The following is a 21,079-nucleotide window of genomic DNA, read 5'->3' as shown; positions in this document are numbered from 1 at the left end:
TCTAACTGCTTGGGTTTTTGCAGGGTCCATCTGGATATGACCTTTAGACACAATGGAACCCATAAAGGAAACCTTTTGAACATGAAACTCACTCTTCTCCAGTTTGACAAAGAGATGGTTTCTCAGGAGTTGCTGGAGGACAAGGCGAACATGCTGCACATGTTCCTGGGGGTTCTTGGAAAATATAAGAATGTCATCCAAGTATACAAAGTCTGTTTAGCATGTCTCTTAGCACATCATTAATCAAAGTCTGAAATACTGCAGGAGCATTTACCAAACCAAAAGGCATAACTTGATACTCATAATGGCCAGTGGGAGTATTAAAAGCAGTCTTCCATTCATCACCAGTACGGATGCGGACCAGATGATATGCATTGCTAAGGTCCAGTTTAGTAAATATAGTAGCCCCCTGGAGCAACTAAAAGGCAGTAAGAGAGGATCCAGTGTGGCTTGTCTCCAAAAATTTGATTGATGAGGGTCATAAAAGCCATCTGTTCTGGACACCTGTTTGTACACGCCCTCCCCTCCCTGTACAGTCCAGTGACCTAAATATGAACTTATGAACCTAAGAAGGAATTTCGGAGGGAGGGAAAATGTGTCGGGTCTATGTGCTTTTTAAACTCTGAAAATGGTGAAATCATGAAAATGGTATAAGGCAAGATTTTATTAAGGTTTTACATACACAGTGCATTTCAAGAAAAAGGTTATAAACACAGACGAAATGGAAACAATGTAAAAACGGTGTTAAAGTTGTTACAAATTAAATAAAAAGAAAACTAGGTTACTGGTTATTTATCTAAAACAACCAAACAAGTCAAAAAACGTATATGTTTCATTAAGCAACACATGAAAAAGACGTGAGAGCTTGTAGCATTACAATTTAAAAAGGTGTTTTGTTTCCAGATAGAAAACTAGGTTACAGAGTTTTATAGCATTTGTACCTTACCTCAAACTAAAAAAAAAAGAAGCGAATGTAAAGCAGCGATACAAACCAGAAAAGTTGGTGTTTGTCACGTCGGGATGAAAAGTTAAAACAAAAGAAAAAAGATGGTATGCATTTACGCTGATCTAAAATAAATCACACCAGACAAGATACTTGTCAAATCTATGCAGTACTGTACCACTAACTACCATTTTCAAAATCGAGACTGTTACTGACAGAGAGAAAGACTTTAAACAAAAGAAAAAAAGTTCTCACAGCAAAGTGTTAAGCCATCTCCATTGAGTCGACCTCACAGCACCGCTGACACACTTAGAATGAGGCTCGGGAATGCTTCGGAAAAGCCACGCCTACAGCCCTGCCCTCTCTAGCGCTGGAGGAGTGATAGCAGCATCAAATAGATTTAATTGTTAAAATGATTCAACTAAGTAGTTTTTTTTTTAGAAATAGACATCAGTCCTTAATTAGCAAAAACGTTATATCTGTTTAAACATAAGATACATTTTTACTTTTAAATGATGTAGGCTTATATGATTTTTATTTACTTTTAGTCTAAAAAAAAAAAAAAAATTATCATCGGAACAAGTGTTATTTGTTTTTACATATTAAGTTAATTACTCTAATCTACGACTTTTCTAAATCTAGACTATTCCGTCGATAGATATTTTATTTTTGTCAATCTTAATTTCTCAAGCTATGTCAATTACCACACACACACACTTTCCGAGTACAACATCAAAAGTACTCGGTTTAACAATATGGCAAGGAAAAAGAACATAGTCTCAAGTTGTGCATCGAAACGCGAACGTGTGGTATCTGGAGTCTGTGTGACTGGCTTGTGAAACTAACTAATTTCAAGGGGTCTTTGTCATTTAACCGGCCAAAAACCCATCCACTCAAAGAACCCAATGTACGTTTTAACAAGAAAGATGATCGTATATATATATATATATATATATATATATATATATATATATATATATATATATATATATATATATATAGGACAGTTTTAGTTTTACTGTAATTACATTTATTATTTTTTCAAGCATCAATGCAAGCATCAATGCAAGCCTCAACACACACACACACACAAACACACACTTATGAGGTTTTTAAGTTATTAAAACTTTGACTTATTGACTTTTGACTTTAAGATCTTTGATTTCCAATGTAAGACACAATAACTTTTAATCGCAAACGATTCACAATACTTTGTGGGGAGAACCGCTAAACAGATATCAATGCATTGATTTTGGAGTTGTTAAAAATCCGTGCATTTCAAACAAGCGAAGTTAATGTCGTATCTAGCCCCCGTTGAAATGAAAGGCCGTCTTTACCCACCAGGATATGTGATAAAGGTCAGACGGTGTCTGGCGTAGATCATGCCGGTTACAGATACATTCAGTCAAGTTGTAAAAATCATATACATAAATCAACGTGTATGAGTATTAAAGATGTATGTTTTTAGGGCCTCCTCTACTGAAGTTTATTAGATTTTAGAGGTGTTCTCAAGAGACACCCACAGGGCTACCCAACCTTTAAACAATAAAGGATTTGTCATGCTCATTACCTGCAAATTATCTTCAAGCCGTGCTACGTTACAAATCCAACAATAAACAAAACAATGGCAGGCAACTACCAGGGTGAGTTTTTATATAAATTATTTAAATATATTTTAAAGTGAATATTTGTTTAATGTCTCATGGATGATCTCTAGGTGGTTTTGAGAATCAGGATTTCGATGAAGGTTTGGAACAGATCCTTGAAGAGTTATGTGAGTATTTTCCATCTTTATTTTATTAACTATTCAATATCTAATAATAAAACCATTAACTTTGCCATTCTTACAGTTGATGAGGATGTGTTGTTTGCTTGTGATGAGCTGTTAATAACAGTAAGCCTTTTTCTCAATAAGTTAAAAATTACTAGATAAATAATAATAATGAGATATGTTTTTTTTTTTTTTTTTTTTTTGACAGACGAGCAAGCTGTTATCGACAATCAAGCGGTGATAATTACTCCAGAAAACATTTCACAAGAGGTTGTGATTAGTACCGAATCATAACACGATCTAAGACATGTCACAAATCCCACCCCCGCCGACGCTCTGGCTTCCGAAGGAGCTTCTCACAACCTCCCAGATGTCTCAAGCGTTCGCACTGAAGTTAGCGTTACATGTAGGCCGCGTCACTCAGAGGGTCAGGGGGTAAAATGTTTGAGGTTACCGGAACGGGAAACGGATGATATTCCAACTAACAGTCGTTTAAAGGACTTCGGAGAATAATGGTATGTATTAAAGCAGAAAATCTTATTATTACGTTTTATGTTTTGCGTTTTATTCAACAAAATAATAAAACCTTTATCAGCATTTACAGAGCAAGGATATGATGAAGGAAGACTAACAGCCTGGACTGATTCGATGTTAGATGACTGGGACCAGTTGTCTTTTAACGATTCGGCAAGCGGGGAGGAAACGGAAGAGTTACCTCACGAAAATCCTCAAGAACTGTTCCGTGAACGTGATTTAAATAGAAGGCTCGATTATGACATGCTTCGCCGTGTTAATCGACAGTTTGACACACTTTTTGATTTGAGCGGTCAAGCATTGTCCTATCTGGGTGCAGAAGAGATCGTTGCCACGAACAGCTATATGGTGTATTTCGGCAGTTTCAACAAAGAACTTTTAAATCTTATGCAAAGAATGTTATCAGATTTGTACCAGCGTGTTATGCGTGATCGCCCTTGATATGTATTGTATTGTTGTTTTTATTATTATTATTATTATTTTTTATTAGTTTATTTTTTGACATCGATTCGTTATTACCACCGAATATTTCTTACATTATTGTTTGTTATTGACAATGAGTCATTATTATAGTCAGGTATTTCTTACATTTATTATTGTTCTGTTCTTGATAGTGAATTATCATTATCACTAGTTTCTTTCATTTATTAATATTGTTTGTTGATGTCATTGATTTATACCTTAAAGTATTGCATGTTATTGTCTCCCATATTAGGTTTTGTTTTACTTGCGGAGAAAAAGGTGTTTTGAATTTATACTTACTGTATGTTTCTGTTTTTGTTATCTGGTTATGTCACATTGTGAATTGGGGTTGGTGTTTTCAGGAGTGTGCACGCTTGTCTTTAAACTTGAAAAGAGGGTGTGTTTTCGATTTAAAAATAAATAAATAAATAATATTTCAAAATGAGTAGTAAAAGATGATTTACATACCCACACTTCAGAAGATGATCAGAGATCATTAAGACCCAGATATGATTTTCAAAACAATACACAACAGTTACGTGAAATTATTAACAATCATTTACAGATGTTACCACCTAATCCTCTTAACATGATAGATAGATTACATGAGCTTATAGACGAACAACATGAATGGTTGGGTGCAGCTATAAACAGCGATGATCAATTCGGTGCAGGACCTTCTAATAACGAGCCCTCAGGTTATGATCCCACAGCTCCAGATATGGGTCTCAGTCAGCCTTACATAGATAGACTAGTGAGAGAAGGAGGTACGTGGGTGATTTTACAATTGTCACAAGACCTCGATTTAATGGTTAAGAAATGCAGGGGTATGTAACATCACGTGACACTAGCCACCTGCTCACGCGCACAGAGACCATTGTGTGGAATAAAAAGAAGTTCACGCTGCATAATAGAGCAGTTTTGAAAAGATTCAAAGTTGTATATGACAAGCGAGTGCTACTACCCGATTACACCACACTTCCTTATGGCTACTAATGGTATTTCTAGCACACAAAATGTGTATGTTGAAGAGGATTTTGACTTTCGATTGCAAAACCCTTTCTCAGCCTTAATCAGCCTAATCGGCCCATCCGGAAGCGGGAAGACTGTCTCTTTATAAAAAATGTATTGTGTAATGCACACAAGTTGATCAACGTAAAAATTGACAGTATTGTATTTTTATACAGTTGTTGGCCACCTTTGTATGACGAACTGTTGTCATTGTATGATATAAAATGTATTGAAGGTATTACAAACTCTTTAACGGATGAAACTTTATTACCTCCTAATGTCAATGTATTAATTATCTGTGATGTTCTGATGTGGCAAGCCTTTTCAAACGATGAACTCTTGCGCGCTTTCACACAATATGTTCATCATAAACCATTTTCTATCATATTGATAACCCAGAACCTGTTTTTTTTCACGGTAAAACCAGCAGGACTATCACACTGAATACTCACTACCTTATTTTGTACAAGAGTCCAAGAGACTCGATGCAAATAATACTTTAGGACGTCAGATTTACCCAGGAAATACAAAGTTCTTTATGGATTGTTAGAAGGATGCTACCAATCAACCTTACAGATTCCTTTTGATTGACTTTAAAGCTAAAACACCAGCGTGTTTTCAACTCAGATCAGGATTGTTTTCAGATCAACAGGTGGTGTATGTACAGAAAAGACTATGGTGGATACTGTTGGTGAAAATGAGTGATTTTCAAACTTACCTATTTTAAAACTATTATATAAGGCTTCACCGAGACAACACCACATTATTTTACAGTCAACGTCAGATCAGCTAATTGATATCCCTGTGTGAGGTAGCTCTTAATGTATTTCACAGTAACATACCTCTAAACACCAACCAGCTCCGGAGGTTAAAAAAGATAAAACAGGAGATCACATATGCCACTAGTAAAAAGATTAACATCAAAAGAAAAAAAACGGTTGATTGATCAACGAGGCGGTTTTCTTGTACCTCTGTAAAGTGTGGCAATACCATTTATCACTAGTTTAATAACCTCCAGACAGCATTAGGAATGGAATATGCCGAAAAGCTTTACCTAATCCCTCAGAATCAGATGAATAAATTAAGAACTGCAGGTGTTCGTGAGACAATTCAACAAGCTGTGGAGAACGATTTAGATACAGCTATAAGAAACGTATTGCAAAGGAGTGATTTAGATTAACATGGGAAGGCTAAACTTTATTCCAGCGTCTTACAGAGGTTTTTAATTATAGTAAAACAAGGTGATTTGGAGAGTAGTACTTTAACTCTTTCACTACCGAAAATGGACACTATTCATGCCGATGAACCTGCTAATACACCTGCTACTGCACCTGCCACCGCACCTGTTAGTGCACCTACTGCTTCACCGTCGCATGATGAAGGCGAGGATCAGATGTCGACGAAATCTCTCAAAGAAGTTTAAACAACATCAAATTCATTCTGAATAAAATGTCTAATGCCAAACAAGTGTATTCATGGACAAATTCTGGCGAGTTTGTATTTAAAGAGAATGTTATATACCATTTTCCACAATCACGAATCCGCAGGTTAAACGCATAGTTGAAACCCTTAAAAAGAAAATCGCCTAATCCCATGAAAAAAGGGGTTCGTAAAAAGCACACGTCAAAGACTATGTCACTATCTACTGCCGCTGGTGGGCAGTTGTTTAATTCACCCTCACTCGATACTACTGCCTGGTTATCTTTCTAATTGTTTTTGTGAGTGTGTGTGTAAATATGTTTTGAAATAATTATGTTGTGTTATGTATTAAGTTTTTGATGTTAATAAAAAAAAGATGGAAAAAGAGGTCTGTCTATACGTTGTCTTTATTTATACAGTACAACCATATTGTTAATAGGTTCAAGATTACATAACATTTTTATTTAATAAACATAAAATAATAGCACAGTTCTAGGCGTACTACAAACACCTTTTACAATTTTGTACACACTTAATACAATTAAATGTATCACAGAGAGAAGGTTTCAGTCTCTTTGCAAATCATGCAACCATATTATCATTTTTAATCAGATCATCATCGTACAGTTTAACATCATTTTCATAATCATAACCCTTTGACATGTGATACAGAAAAAACACACAATGTTGTCCGCAAGTATTTGATGTGAAGTCTTGAACCTGTTTGGTAGAGTATTGTACACAGATAGAATTGTTTTTTTAAAAAGGTTTGTACGGTCTTTGGAAAACGGGGGTCTTTTGGAGATCCTCCAAAGGTATCAAAAAAGCAGCTCACGTCATCCTTGATTATGTAAATTGCTAACCAATCCAACCCCGGTTTTGTGGAGGGGTCTGAGTTAAAAATAAGCATAGACGGAGTATTCTTTATGGTCACTTTGGGTAGATAATCGCTGGGAAGCACTCCTAAAAAACTTGTATTGTGATCAATTTTATCCATTACAGACGTTAGTCGAACCGTATTCATTTTCCCTCCTCCTCAGTAATAATCCACTAACACCTGTCTTCGATTGGATATTTCAACAATTGAATCAAAAATCGCATATACGATAATGGTTATGGATTGTCTGAGAGGTTGTCTGAATCGTGCTTCTAGTCTAATATTCCCTGATTTAATTAGTGAAACATGATTCGAACAATCTTCATCAGGGGACAAATTAAAGGCGTAGAGCTTGCATCCATTTAGTAAATCCTGACGATCTATTACAAGAGGTTGATTTTTAAGATTTCTTCCGGTAGCCGTCATGAGTTGATAAAAGTCCCTAACGGCTGATCCGCTCTCATATACCGGTTGAAACGTTTTGGACGGAATTTGGACACCATCTTGATATAAAGTCAAAAACTTGAGGTTAAAATGTTTTAAAGCAAAGGGGTTTTTATCATACGCCCCTGAAAAGGCTGAATTTTCAGTCATTGCTAAAATTATTGATTTTGGTTGTGTCCCGAGAAAAAGATTTTCTTGATTAGATATGCGAGAACCAGCTGGGATAGAAAAATTCTTCACACACACACGGTCTATGGGGTATTTAGCAACAGTGCCTAGAAGCGCCTTTTTATATCTACCCCATTCAACATAAACTTTTCTTGAAAGAAAATGTCACTATGAAGGGGGCTACTAATTCTATCACATTACTAGCATTGGTAAATGCAGCTCTCTTCATTAACCCCATATTTTCTCCAGCAGGGTCAGTAGCATCCACGTGACCCGGTGTATCTTTGTAGAACAAACCGGCTGAAAAGACACTTTCGAGTGTATCTTTTCCAAAATTAATCAGAGCTTCAATCAAACACCTGTAGGGGTAGGTACTGGAACTCTGGGTTATCAGACAATCCCACAGAGAGACATCCACCTGTGAGAATATACATGCTCCCGCATAGTTTATTAAACCAACAGGTGATCCGTCCGGTATATTAGAACCGTCGGGTCCGGTTATTTTGAGTCTAGTGTATAAAAGAGAATGATTAAGGATGTGATGTTCAGAACATGGTTACTACAGTAATTGTGATGCACCCCGTTTGGCCAGGGATGTTTTTACACCACAGACAAGGTTTGAGAAGGAAAAAATAATTATGAAAATATAATTATATTTTCCTTAAAATGTTCTTCCTAACTTCAGGCCTTATTATCATGTCATATATAACTGTGATGTTCTGTAAAACAAAACTTTAAAATACTTTGTTCTTACTGGTGAAAATCAGATGGTCATCTCTGTTTTCTCTCAGGCACATCACAGTGTAAGCTTCACGGTGAACAATCAACAGGGGCCCGTTCTTCGAACGTCGCTTATTACATCCGAGATCAAATGACACATCCAAGATGATATCATCATGCTAATCATGATCTGGCTAATTGGGTTCTTCGAACACACCTGTTGTGTATGTTTAGTATCGCTGGATTGAGTTATCTGTAGTGATGTGTCGTTTGTGAACGAATCGTTCTTTTTGAACGAATCTTTTAGGTAAATGAATCGTTCTCGTTCACTTAATCCACTGACTCATATTTCTTGTTCAGTGAATTTCCTCCCTCCACAGTAGCGCGGTGAACCGGGTAACTGAACTATTTCATCCTGTCAAAGAATTACTCAACCTCGAGCCAATAGCCTTCGAGTATGAGATGTGACAGAGTTTGTGATTTGTTCAATGTAGTGAACGAATAAACCATTCAATGAATGAGTTTCATATGAGTCTGAACTAGATCTAGAGATCTTATCGTTCGTGAATGAAATGACTGAACTGAAACACATGTCATTTGTGAACGAGCTGAAAGAACGGATACATGTCGTTCGTGAATGAAATGAACTGTTACATAGCTTATCTTGTTCGTGAACATAATGAATGAGAGTAAACCGGGTTAGTCTGCCATTTAGCATGTCAATCTCGGAAAATGCAAAGGTACAGTACTGTGCACATACGCTTGTTTTGGTATTTAGCAACTTCACGTTTAATCCCCGATTTATGAATGTGAATATATAATATACAAACTGTCTGAGCAAACAATTAAAATGCTAATTAGGCAAGAAAACCTTGTGCTTTGTTCATCTAAACAACTTACTTAGACTTTATATATTAAATGCAATTATACACACATTTTAATAAAGCCAGATCAGTTTTTGTAACAAGTGAATACGTTTGTTGACTAAAGAAATAACACATAATACACTCTTTTTTTGCAACCTGCTGACATATTTTTTGTAATACGAAGAAATGATAACTGAATGAATCATTGAACGATTCTGAATGAATCAATTTGGTGAATTAACTAAAAAAGGAACAAATCTCTAGAAAGAATCATAATTTCCACCACTAGTTATCTGAGATAATTGCGCGTTCATGTGTTGGCTTAAAAGGGGATATGTATCGATACTCGAAACCATGATCAGCAGTGCAGCGATTGGCTGGTGGCAAGACGACAATGTAAAGACGTCATATAATTTAAAATGACACCCGATGAAAAAGTTGACAAATTTCTGGACTTTTATAAGGAAACAGCCAAGCAAACAAAACTACATAAATGTTATAATAGATACATGAAACAGATAATAGATACATGTTTTTATTTTTATTTTATTTTTTTCATGATTACCTATTATTTAGATTCACAATTTATAATAGTTATGCAGTCTTTACATTTTTATTTCAATGTAGAAATTATCTATTCATTTCATTTTACATTTGGACAGATTTGTTACGTGACAGCATTAATGAAAGTTTCTTAAGGGTCAATATCATGTTATCTGCATCTCCTGCACTCCATCAAGCCACTCTTATAATAGCAGTCATCACTCAAAATAATGCATGACTCTATTATCTGTATAGCATGTGTGTAAGACTCTAATACAATTATGAAGTAATCATTTTATGACAAATAAATATTTCAATGAGTAAAACTGGCTGTGTCTATAGTAGGCTGTTATGGACTACACAGCATTTTTATATTATTTTCAAATAATTTTTTTAATGATTATTATTCTAAATTATTGTCCCTGGATCAGTAGGATACTCTTGTAATAAAGTAGTGGTGGTAGCAGACATATATTTTGAGAATCAGTTCTGTTTGAAAAGAAGCGATCTAAATAAGCAATGAAATAAGCCTGCTCCCGAGCAGGTTTAAGCTTAAGGACCTGTTGCTATGACAGCAGCTCCGGGATGAGCTTCGAAGAACCAAACGATCCAAGATCACGCCAAATCGTCACCAATCAAATCCAGTTAACTGAGTTAGCGACGTACGAAGAACAGGCCCCTGGTGTACTCTTCTTTCAGCTGTCAACAACGTCGTAAATGGCCTGCTCGCAAGTTTCATCCACAAGTTTCGTCCAGAGTACTGCCAGACCTCCCACTATGTACATCTCATCTCTGAGCTCACACAGAATGGTGCCAGATGGACCAGCGTGGGGAGGTGGTGGTGGATTGTACCCACATGAACCCCTCTCCGGCTGGACACACACCATTCAGGGTGAAACCGTTTCACTTTTTGTTTGTTTTATCTGTCAAACACCTTGCACCACTTAAACATTTTGTCTATCTTTCCAAAAAATTCCTCTAACGCAGGCACATTTTTCCACTGAAACAAACATTTTATGTTATAGTATTTAAAATGGTCCTCTTCAGATATTGGCCATGCACGTTCAGGTAAATCCAGGAGGCGGTCGCTGCAAAGAATATATAAATAATAATCAGCATACTTGTTAAAAACAGTCCTTCTGTCTTGCAAAAAGCATTTATATTCACAAGACAGAAGTATCTTTCATTTTGGCAAGATTTGTATTTAACATTGAATGAAGAAACATTCTCTAACTGAGAAAGATGGTTTTTAGCATATTGGGCTTGTTTCCACTTCATTTCAACAGAAACACTATTTCAGCATTAGTGATCTCAGAATGCTGTGAACTGACAAACCTGAGCATTGTGGCTCTAACATAAGTTTATGTGCATAGGAATTCTAACACATTAAAAACTGTCTTTCTGTCTTGCAAAAAGCATTTCTAATCACAAGACAGAGGCATGTTTCATTCTGGGACGATTTGTATTTAACATGGAATGAAGCAACATTAACTAACTGAGAAAGATGGTTTTTAGCATATTTGGGCTTGTTTCCACTTCATTTCAACAGAAACACTATTTCAGCATTAGAGATCTCAGAATGCTGTGAACTGACAAACCTGAGCATTGAGGCTCTAACATTAGTTTATGTACGTAGGAATTCTAACACATTAAAAACTGTCTTTCTGTCTTGCAAAAAGCATTTCTAATCACAAGACAGAGGCATGTTTCATTCTGGCACGATTTGTATTTAACATGGAATGAAGCAACATTAACTAACTGAGAAAGATGTTTTTAGCATATTTGGGCTTGTTTCCACTTCATTTCAAACAGAAACACTATTTCAGCATTAGTGATCTCAGAATGCTGTGAACTGACAAACCTGAGCATTGAGGCTCTAACGTTAGTTTACCTGCATATGAATTCTAACACATTAAAAACTGTCTTTCTGTCTTGCAAAAAGCATTTCTAATCACAAGACAGAGGTATCTTTCATTCTGGCAAGATTTGTATTTAACATTGAATGAAGCAACATTCTCTAACTCAGAAAGATGGTTTTTAGCATATTGGGCTTGTTTCCACTTCATTTCAACAGAAACACTATTTCAGCATTAGTGATCTCAGAATGCTGTGAACTGACAAACCTGAGCATTGAGGCTCTAACCTTAGTTTACGTGCATATGAATTCTAACACATTAAAAACTGTCTTTCTGTCTTGCAAAAAGCATTTCTAATCACAAGACAAAGGCATATTTCATTCTGGGACGATTTGTATTTAACATTGAATGAAGCAACATTCTCTAACTGAGAAAGATGGTTTTTAGCATATTGGGCTTGTTTCCACTTCATTTCAACAGAAACACTATTTCAGCATTAGTGATCTCAGAATGCTGTGAACTGACAAACCTGAGCATTGTGGCTCTAACATAAGTTTATGTGCATAGGAATTCTAACACATTAAAAACTGTCTTTCTGTCTTGCAAAAAGCATTTCTAATCACAAGACAGAGGCATGTTTCATTCTGGGACGAATTGTATTTAACATGGAATGAAGCAACATTAACTAACTGAGAAAGATGGTTTTTAGCATATTTGGGCTTGTTTCCACTTCATTTCAACAGAAACACTATTTCAGCATTAGTGATCTCAGAATGCTGTGAACTGACAAACCTGAGCATTGAGGCTCTAACATAAGTTTACGTGCGTAGGAATTCTAACACATTAAAAACTGTCTTTCTGTCTCGCAAAAAGCATTTCTAATCACAAGACAGAGGCATGTTTCATTCTGGCACGATTTGTATTTAACATGGAAGGAAGCAACATTAACTAACTGAGAAAGATGGTTTTTAGCATGTTTGGGCTTGTTTCCACTTCATTTCAAACAGAAACACTATTTCAGCATTAGTGATCTCAGAATGCTGTGAACTGACAAACCTGAGCATTGTGGCTCTAACATAAGTTTATGTGCATAGGAATGCTAACACATTAAAAACTGTCTTCTGTCTTGCAAAAAGCACGTCTAATCACAAGACAGAGGCATCTTTCATTCTGGCAAGATTTGTATTTAACATGTAATGAAGCAACATTAACTAACTGAGAAAGATGGTTTTTAGCATATTTGGGCTTTGTTTCCACTTCATTTCAACAGAAACACTATTTCAGCATTAGTGATCTCAGAATGCTGTGAACTGACAAACCTGAGCATTGAGGCTCTAACATAAGTTTATGTGCATAGGAATTCTAACACATTGTAAACTGTCTTTCTGTCTTGCAAAAAGCAATTCTAATCACAAGACAGAAGCATGTTTCATTCTGGCACGATTTGTATTTAACATGGAATGAAGCAACATTAACTAACTGAGAAAGATGGTTTTTAGCATATTTGGGCTTGTTTCCACTTCATTTCAACAGAAACACTATTTCAGCATTAGTGATCTCAGAATGCTGTGAACTGACAAACCTGAGCATTGAGTATCTAACGTAAGTTTACGTGCATATGAATTCTAACACATTAAAAACTGTCTTTCTGTCTTGCAAAAAGCATTTCTAATCACAAGACAGAGGCATCTTTCATTCTGGGACGATTTGTATTTAACATTGAATGAAGCAACATTAACTAACTGAGAAAGATGGTTTTAGCATATTGGGCTTGTTTCCACTTCATTTCAACAGAAACACTATTTCAGCATTAGTGATCTCAGAATGCTGTGAACTGACAAACCTGAGCATTGAGGCTCTAACATAAGTTTATGTGCGTAGGAATTCTAACACATTAAAAACTGTCTTTCTGTCTTGCAAAAAGCATTTCTAATCACAAGACAAAGGCATGTTTCATTCTGGCACGATTTGTATTTAACATGGAATGAAGCAACATTAACTAACTGATAAAGATGGTTTTTAGCATATTTGGGCTTGTTTCCACTTCATTTCAACAGAAACACTATTTCAGCATTAGTGATCTCAGAATGCTGTGAACTGACAATCCTGAGCATTGAGGCTCTAACATTAGTTTTTGTGCATATAACTTCTAACACATTAAAAACTGTCTTACAGCATTGCAGAAAACATTTTATTTCATAATACATAAGCATGTTTCAGTTTGGCAAGATTTGCACTGAATATTGAATGAAACAGCTTTCTCTAATAGAGAGACAAGCTTTTGAGCAGATTTGGGCTAGATTTCACTTCATTTGAACAGAAGCACTATTTCAGCATTACTGGACTCAGAAAGCTGTAAACTGACAATCTTGATCATTGAAGTCCTAACATAAGTTTTTGTGCATATAACTTCTAACACATTAAAAACTGTCTTACAGCATTGCAGAAAACATTTTATTTCATATGGCATAAGCATCTATCAGTTTGGCAAGATTTGCACTGAATACTGAATGAAACAGCTTTCTCTATTAGAGAGACATGCTTTTGAGCAGATTTGGGCTAGATTTCACTTCATTTGAACAGAAGCACTATTTCAACATTACTGGACTCAGAAAGCTGTAAACTGACAATCTTGATCATTGAAGACCTAACATAAGTTTTTGTGTATATAACTTTTAACACATTAGAAACTGTCTTACAGCATTGCAGAAAACATTTTATTTCATAAGACATAAGCATGTTTCAGTTTGGCAAGATTTGCACTGAATATTGAATGAAACAGCTTTCTCTAATAGAGAGACAAGCTTTTGAGCAGATTTGGGCTAGATTTCACTTCATTTGAACAGAAGCACTATTTCAACATTACTGGACTCAGAAAGCTGTAAACTGACAATCTTGATCATTGAAGTCCTAACATTAGTTCCTTTTCGGGAACTCGAGCTGCGTCGATATCGCTTTGGGGAACGTCCCTGACGAGACCGGCTCTGAACATCGTGTGCAATCTGTCCAATAGACGGGCGTGACGTCACGGAGCAGGGTGACGTAGCGACCAGGAAGCTATATAAGCACGTGCCGTGCAGCTGGCTTCAGCTTCGCTCTGTCAGCAAGCGCTCTGTGTGTGCATGTTAAAAAGTCTGTCCCGTTGGTCCTATTTATTGTTGTCTGTCTCTTAGCCATTAAAAGATCGCTAATACAGCTCAATAATGCCAAAAGCAAAGCAAAAGACCAAGTATTTAAAGGGCGATTCCAAGCCACGTTACAGATTGTGTGTTCCTCTCTGCCCTCGCTACATCACGAGCGGGGATACACACAATCTGTGCGTGGCTTGCCTGGGATCGAAGCACGCTGAGTCGGCTCTCGAGGCGGCTGTCCGCATTGCGAGCGATTGCCAATGCGGGCGCTTCGATCCTGGAGGGCTCTCTTCGAGGAGGGAGCCTTCACCAGCGTTCCTCGCGGTGCTGGCCCCGCTTCTGCCGAGGCAGAGCGGCTGCTGCACTCGTGGGGTTCGCAGGTGGATCTGTCAGAGGGAATGGAGACGGGCCAGTCCTTATCTCCTTCCTCATCTGCCAGATCAGGCGCCCAAACCCTGGGTTCGGAAGCACGCTCGTCGGTTTTTTCCCCCCAGGGTGAGGGATCAGCTCTCCGCCTCTCTTCCTCCGAGGAGGTTGACGTGGAGACTGTTGCTGGGGATTCGCCACCCCTGTCGCCCCAGTATGAGGAGCTTTTGGAGGTGGTTACACGCGCAGTTGATAGATTAAAAATCGAATGGCCTGCAGAAAAACACACTGAGCCGCAGAAAAGCAAGCTAGATGAACGCTTTCTGCGGCCGAGGCAACCACCTCCACGCCGGAGTCTACCATTTTTTCCCGATCTCCATGATGAGTTATCGAGATCGTGGAAACACCCGTATTCGACACGCCTCTTTGGCCCCGATTCACTATATTATGGCAACGTGATGGGGCTGGGAGAGCGGGGTTATAGGACGTTGCCACGGGTTGAACAGACGCTCGCGGGCTATCTGTCACCTGGCTCGGCATCGTCCCTAAAGGCTCCGGCATTGCCCACTAAGCCGCTGCGAGTTACATCATCGCTTGTGGGCAAAGGTTATGTGGCTGCAGGTCAGGCTGGGGTTATCAGGCCGACCTGCTGGGAGATATCGATGAGGGAGAGGGGATTAAGTCTGAAGATATCGAAGAGCTTAGAAAGACCGCTGATCTCTCCCTCCGCGCCACTAAAGAGACCGCTCGCGCGATTGGGCGGTCTATGGCAGCCTTAGTGGCCGCGGAGAGGCATTTGTGGCTGACCCTGTCGGAGATAAAAGAACGAGACAGGGTCTGCCTCCTGGACGCCCCGCTTCAAGCCTCGGGCCTGTTTGGCGACACAGTCAACACTGTCGTCGACAGGTTCCAGGAGGCACGCAAACAGGCGGCGGCGTTCCAGAATTTCCTCCCTCGTCGCTCTCGTGGTGCATCTGGGCGGGAGATCACCACGCCACATACCGGCTCCTCATACCGGGAAGCGCAAAAACAGAGTGTCGCCGCTCGTGTTCCCCCACGTCGGGACCGAGGGCCCCAGCGACGCGCTGAGTTGGGGACTTCCAGAGCTAAAAAACCCGATTTAAGAACAGTTATCGAGGCCCGGAAGTCCTCGACGAAAAGATCCTGACATCAGGGTCCAGAGGGTAGCCCCCACTGGGGTAGAGCACAGTCCACCTCAGTATACGGTGCCCGCCTCACCTCAGTGCCCTCAGGAGGTCGGTCTGCCAACCCTGCCAGAGTTTCAGGGCGCAGTGGCCTCCCGCGAGCACTACTCCCAGTTATTTCCGCCCGTGAGCGCAGCGGAGCTAGGAGGCTCGCCGCCCCTTCGGGGGCCTCTTACACCAGAGGTCAGTCTCGAGAGACTGATTCCCTTAGTAGATTATTTAGCAGCGTGGAAGCTACTGCCAAATGTATCTCGTTGGGTCCTGCGTACAATAGAAAAAGGCTATTGCATTCAGTTTGGTCGTCCACCACCGAAGTTCAACGGGGTTACACCGACTGTGGTCGGCCCCCGGCAGGCTCTGGTTATGGAACAAGAAGTGAATACCCTATTAAGGAAGGAGGCCATCGAGGTGGTCCCTCCTCTAGACAGGGAATCCGGATTTTACCGCAGGTATTTCATAGTTCCAAAGAAGGATGGGGGGTTGCGTCCGATCATAGACTTACGTCACCTGAACCGCTCAGTTATGTCACTGAAGTTCAAAATGCTCACTGTCAAGCAGGTTGTAGCTCAAATCAGATCCGAGGACTGGTTTGTCACCATAGATCTCAAAGACGCATACTTCCACATATCCATCCTTCCACAACACAGGAAGTATCTGAGGTTCGCTTTCGGGGGCAAAGCTTATCAATATCGAGTACTTCCCTTCGGCCTTGCACTCTCACCCCGCACGTTCACGAAATGTGTAGATGCGGCTCTGGTATCCCTCCGTATGCAGGGCATCCGCATTCTGAATTATATCGACGATTGGTTGATCTTAGCTCGATCAGAGCAGATGGCGGTTCGACATCGAGATGTCGTTCTCGCACACATGGGGGAGCTGGGTTTGAGACTAAATGCCAAGAAGAGTGTACTTTCTCCAGTTCAGAGAACCACCTATCTAGGCGTAGTGTGGGATTCGACCACGATGCAGGCACGTATGTCTCCTGCTCGGATCGAGTCGATCCTCACTTCAGTCGAGAGAGTCAAAGAAGGCCAGTCACTCACTGTCAAATAATTCCAGAGATTGCTAGGGCTCATGGCAGCTGCGTCCAACGTGATACCTTTTGGCCTGCTGCACATGAGACCCCTACAGTGGTGGCTCAAGTCCAAGGGCTTTTCCCCGAGGGGAAATCGACTTCGAGTTATCAAGGTCACGCGGCGATGCCTTCGTGCCTTAGACATGTGGAAGAAACCTTGGTTCTTGAATCAGGGCCCGGTGCTGGGAGCTCTTCGTCGCCGTGTAACGCTAGCGACAGACGCGTCCCTCACCGGTTGGGGTGCGGTCATGAGTGGCCACCCTGCCCGCGGTCTGTGGAGTGGGCGCCATCTGAAGTGGCACATCAATTGCCTAGAGATGTTAGCAGTCTATCGAGCATTAAAATATTTCCTCCCAGACCTGAGAGGTCACCATGTGTTGGTGCGCACCGACAACACATCAGTGGTCTCTTATATCAATCACCAGGGGGGTCTGCGCTCACGCCCCTTGTACAAGCTGGCATACCAGATCCTTCTCTGGTCCCAGGGCAAACTCCTCTCGATCAGAGCAGTGTATATTCCTGGGAGATTGAATGTGGGAGCAGACATACTGTCGAGGCAGGGGCCGAGGCCCGGGGAATGGATGCTTCACCCCGAGGTGGTGAAGCAGATATGGAGAGTGTTTGGCAAAGCTCAGGTGGACCTCTTTGCGACTCAAGAGACATCGCAATGTCCCCTCTGGTTCTCTCTAGTTCATCCAGCTCCTCTGGGACTGGACGCTATGGTACAGACCTGGCCGAGGCTTCGTCTGTACGCTTTTCCCCCTATCGCTCTGCTCCCGGGAGTTCTGGCGAGAGTACGCCAGGACGGGGTCCGTCTGTTGTTAGTAGCCCCGTTCTGGCCGGGCCGAATATGGTTCTCAGATCTAGTCTCGCTCCTCGACGGCTCTCCGTGGGAGATACCGATCAGGAAAGACCTACTCTCACAAGCGCAGGGCACGATAATCCACCCTCGCCCGGAGGTGTTCAAGCTGTGGGTGTGGCCCCTGAGGGGGCACAACTGTTAGCAGCTGGTCTCTCAACCGAGGTTGTTGAGACCCTCCTCCAGTCCAGAGCTCCCTCTACGAGGAAACTGTACGCCCTGAAGTGGTCATTCTTTACTTCATGGTGCAGAGATCGCCACCTTGACCCTGTTAACTGCCCAGTTGGTACAGTTCTGGAGTTTTTACAAGCTAGGCTCTCTGCGGGGTTATCCCACTCCACCTTAAAGGTGTACGTGGCGGCCATATCTGCTTTCCATGTCCCTTTCAATGATCAGTCAGTGGGTAGACACCCCCTAGTTACACGTTTCCTCCGAGGTGCACTGAGGCTGAGACCTCCAGTACGGTCCCGTATTCCCCCATGGGATTTGGTTGTGGTTCTAGAGGCTCTTTGTAAAGCTCCATTCGAGCCAATACAAGATATCTCAGATAGACATCTGACACTGAAAACTGCCCTGCTACTGGCAATCACCTCGCTAAAACGAGTTGGAGATCTCCAGGCCCTTTCGGTGGCCCCTACTTATTTAGACTTTGCCCCTGGTATGGCCAAAGCATTCTTATACCCTCGAGCGGGTTATGTTCCAAAGGTTCCCTCTGTTACACCACAGCCTATCGTACTGCAGGCCTTCTGTCCTCCTCCCTTTCGGGAGCCAGACCAAGAGAAGCTAAACTGTATGTGTCCAGTGCGAGCACTCGACGCATACGTCCACAGAGCTGCCCTGTGGAGAAAATCCGACCAATTGCTTGTTTGCTACGGTCCTACTAACAAGGGGTCTCCTGCCACCAAGCAGACCCTTAGCCGTTGGATAGTCGAGGCTATCAACGTCTCTTATGAGTCCTCTGGTCTACCCCCTCCTTTGGGGGCCAAGGCTCACTCTACTCGGGGTATGGCGGCCTCCAAGGCCTTCTCAGCAGGTGTGTCCCTAGTGGACATCTGCAACGCTGCGGGGTGGTCCACGCCTTCTACATTTGTCAGATTCTACGATCTTGATATGCGAGCCGCTCCGGGCTCTTCTGTTCTCTCGCCTCAGCTGTGCTCTTCGGATACACACTAGGCAGGGATTTGGTAGTCTGGCAGCGTGGGCACCTCGTTCCCCAAAGCGATATCGACGCAGCTCGAGTTCCCGAAAAGGAACGTCCCAAGGTTACGTATGTAACCCTAGTTCCTTGAGGGAACGAGACGCTGCGTCTCAGAGCCATACTCCCGGCACCCCTGCCGGCGCTTGCTTCCCTACTCGAAGCTGAAGCCAGCTGCACGGCACGTGCTTATATAGCTTCCTGGTCGCTACGTCATCCCGCTCCGTGACGTCATTGGACAGATTGCACACGATGTTCAGAGCCGGTCTCGTCAGGGACGTTCCCCAAAGCGATATCGACGTAGCGTCTCATTCCCTCAAGGAACTAGGGTTACATACGTAACCTTGGGACGTTTTTGTGCATATAACTTCTAACACATTAAAAACTGTCTTACAGCATTGCAGAAAACATTGTATTTCATAAGGCATAAACATCTTTCAGTTTGGCAAGATTTGCACTGAATACTGAATGAAACAGTTTTCTCTAATAGAGAGAAAAGCTTTTGAGCAGATTTGGACTTGGTTTCACTTCATTTGAACAGAATCACTATTTCAACATTACTGGACTCAGAAAGCTGTAAACTGAGAATCTTGATCATTGAAGTCCTAACATTAGTTTTTGTGCATATAACTTCTAACACATTAAAAACTGTCTTACAGCATTGCAGAAAACATTGTATTTCATAAGGCATAAGCATCTATCAGTTTGGCAAGATTTGCACTTAATACTGAATGAAACAGCTTACTCTGATAGAGAGAAAAGCTTTTGAGCAGATTTGGGCTTGATTTCACTTCATTTGAACAGAATCACTATTTCAACATTACTGGACTCAGAAAGCTGTAAACTGACAATCTTGATCATTGAAGTCCTAACATTAGTTTTTGTGCATATAACTTCTAACACATTAAAAAGTGTCTTACAGCATTGCAGAAAACATTGTATTTCATAAGGCATAAGCATCTATCAGTTTGGCAAGATTTGCACTTAATACTGAATGAAACAGCTTACTCTGATAGAGAGAAAAGCTTTTGAGCAGATTTTGGCTTGATTTCACTTCATTTGAACAGCAGCACTATTTCAACATTACTGGACTCAGAAAGCTGTAAACTGACAATCTTGATCATTGAAGTCCTAACATAAGTTTTTGTGCATATAACTTCTAACACATTAAAAACTGTCTTACACCATTGCAGAAAACATTATATTTCATAAGGCATAAACATCTTTCAGTTTGCCAAGATTTGCACTGAATACTGAATGAAACAGCTTTCTCTAATAGAGAGAAAAGCTTTTGAGCAGATTTGGGCTTGATTTCACTTCATTTGAACAGAATCACTATTTCAACATTACTGGACTCAGAAAGCTGTAAACTGAGAATCTTGATCATTGAAGTCCTAACATTAGTTTTTGTGCATATAACTTCTAACACATTAAAAAGTGTCTTACAGCATTGCAGAAAACATTGTATTTCATAAGGCATAAGCATCTATCAGTTTGGCAAGATTTGCACTTAATACTGAATGAAACAGCTTACTCTGATAGAGAGAAAAGCTTTTGAGCAGATTTGGGCTTGATTTCACTTCATTTGAACAAATGCACTATTTCAACATTACTGGACTCAGAAAGCTGTAAAC

This window comes from Carassius gibelio, chromosome B6, assembly GCF_023724105.1.
Source record: "Carassius gibelio isolate Cgi1373 ecotype wild population from Czech Republic chromosome B6, carGib1.2-hapl.c, whole genome shotgun sequence".
NCBI lineage: Eukaryota > Metazoa > Chordata > Actinopteri > Cypriniformes > Cyprinidae > Carassius > Carassius gibelio.
The sequence above is the reverse complement of the archived record's forward strand: the minus strand, read 5'-3'. Positions refer to the sequence as shown.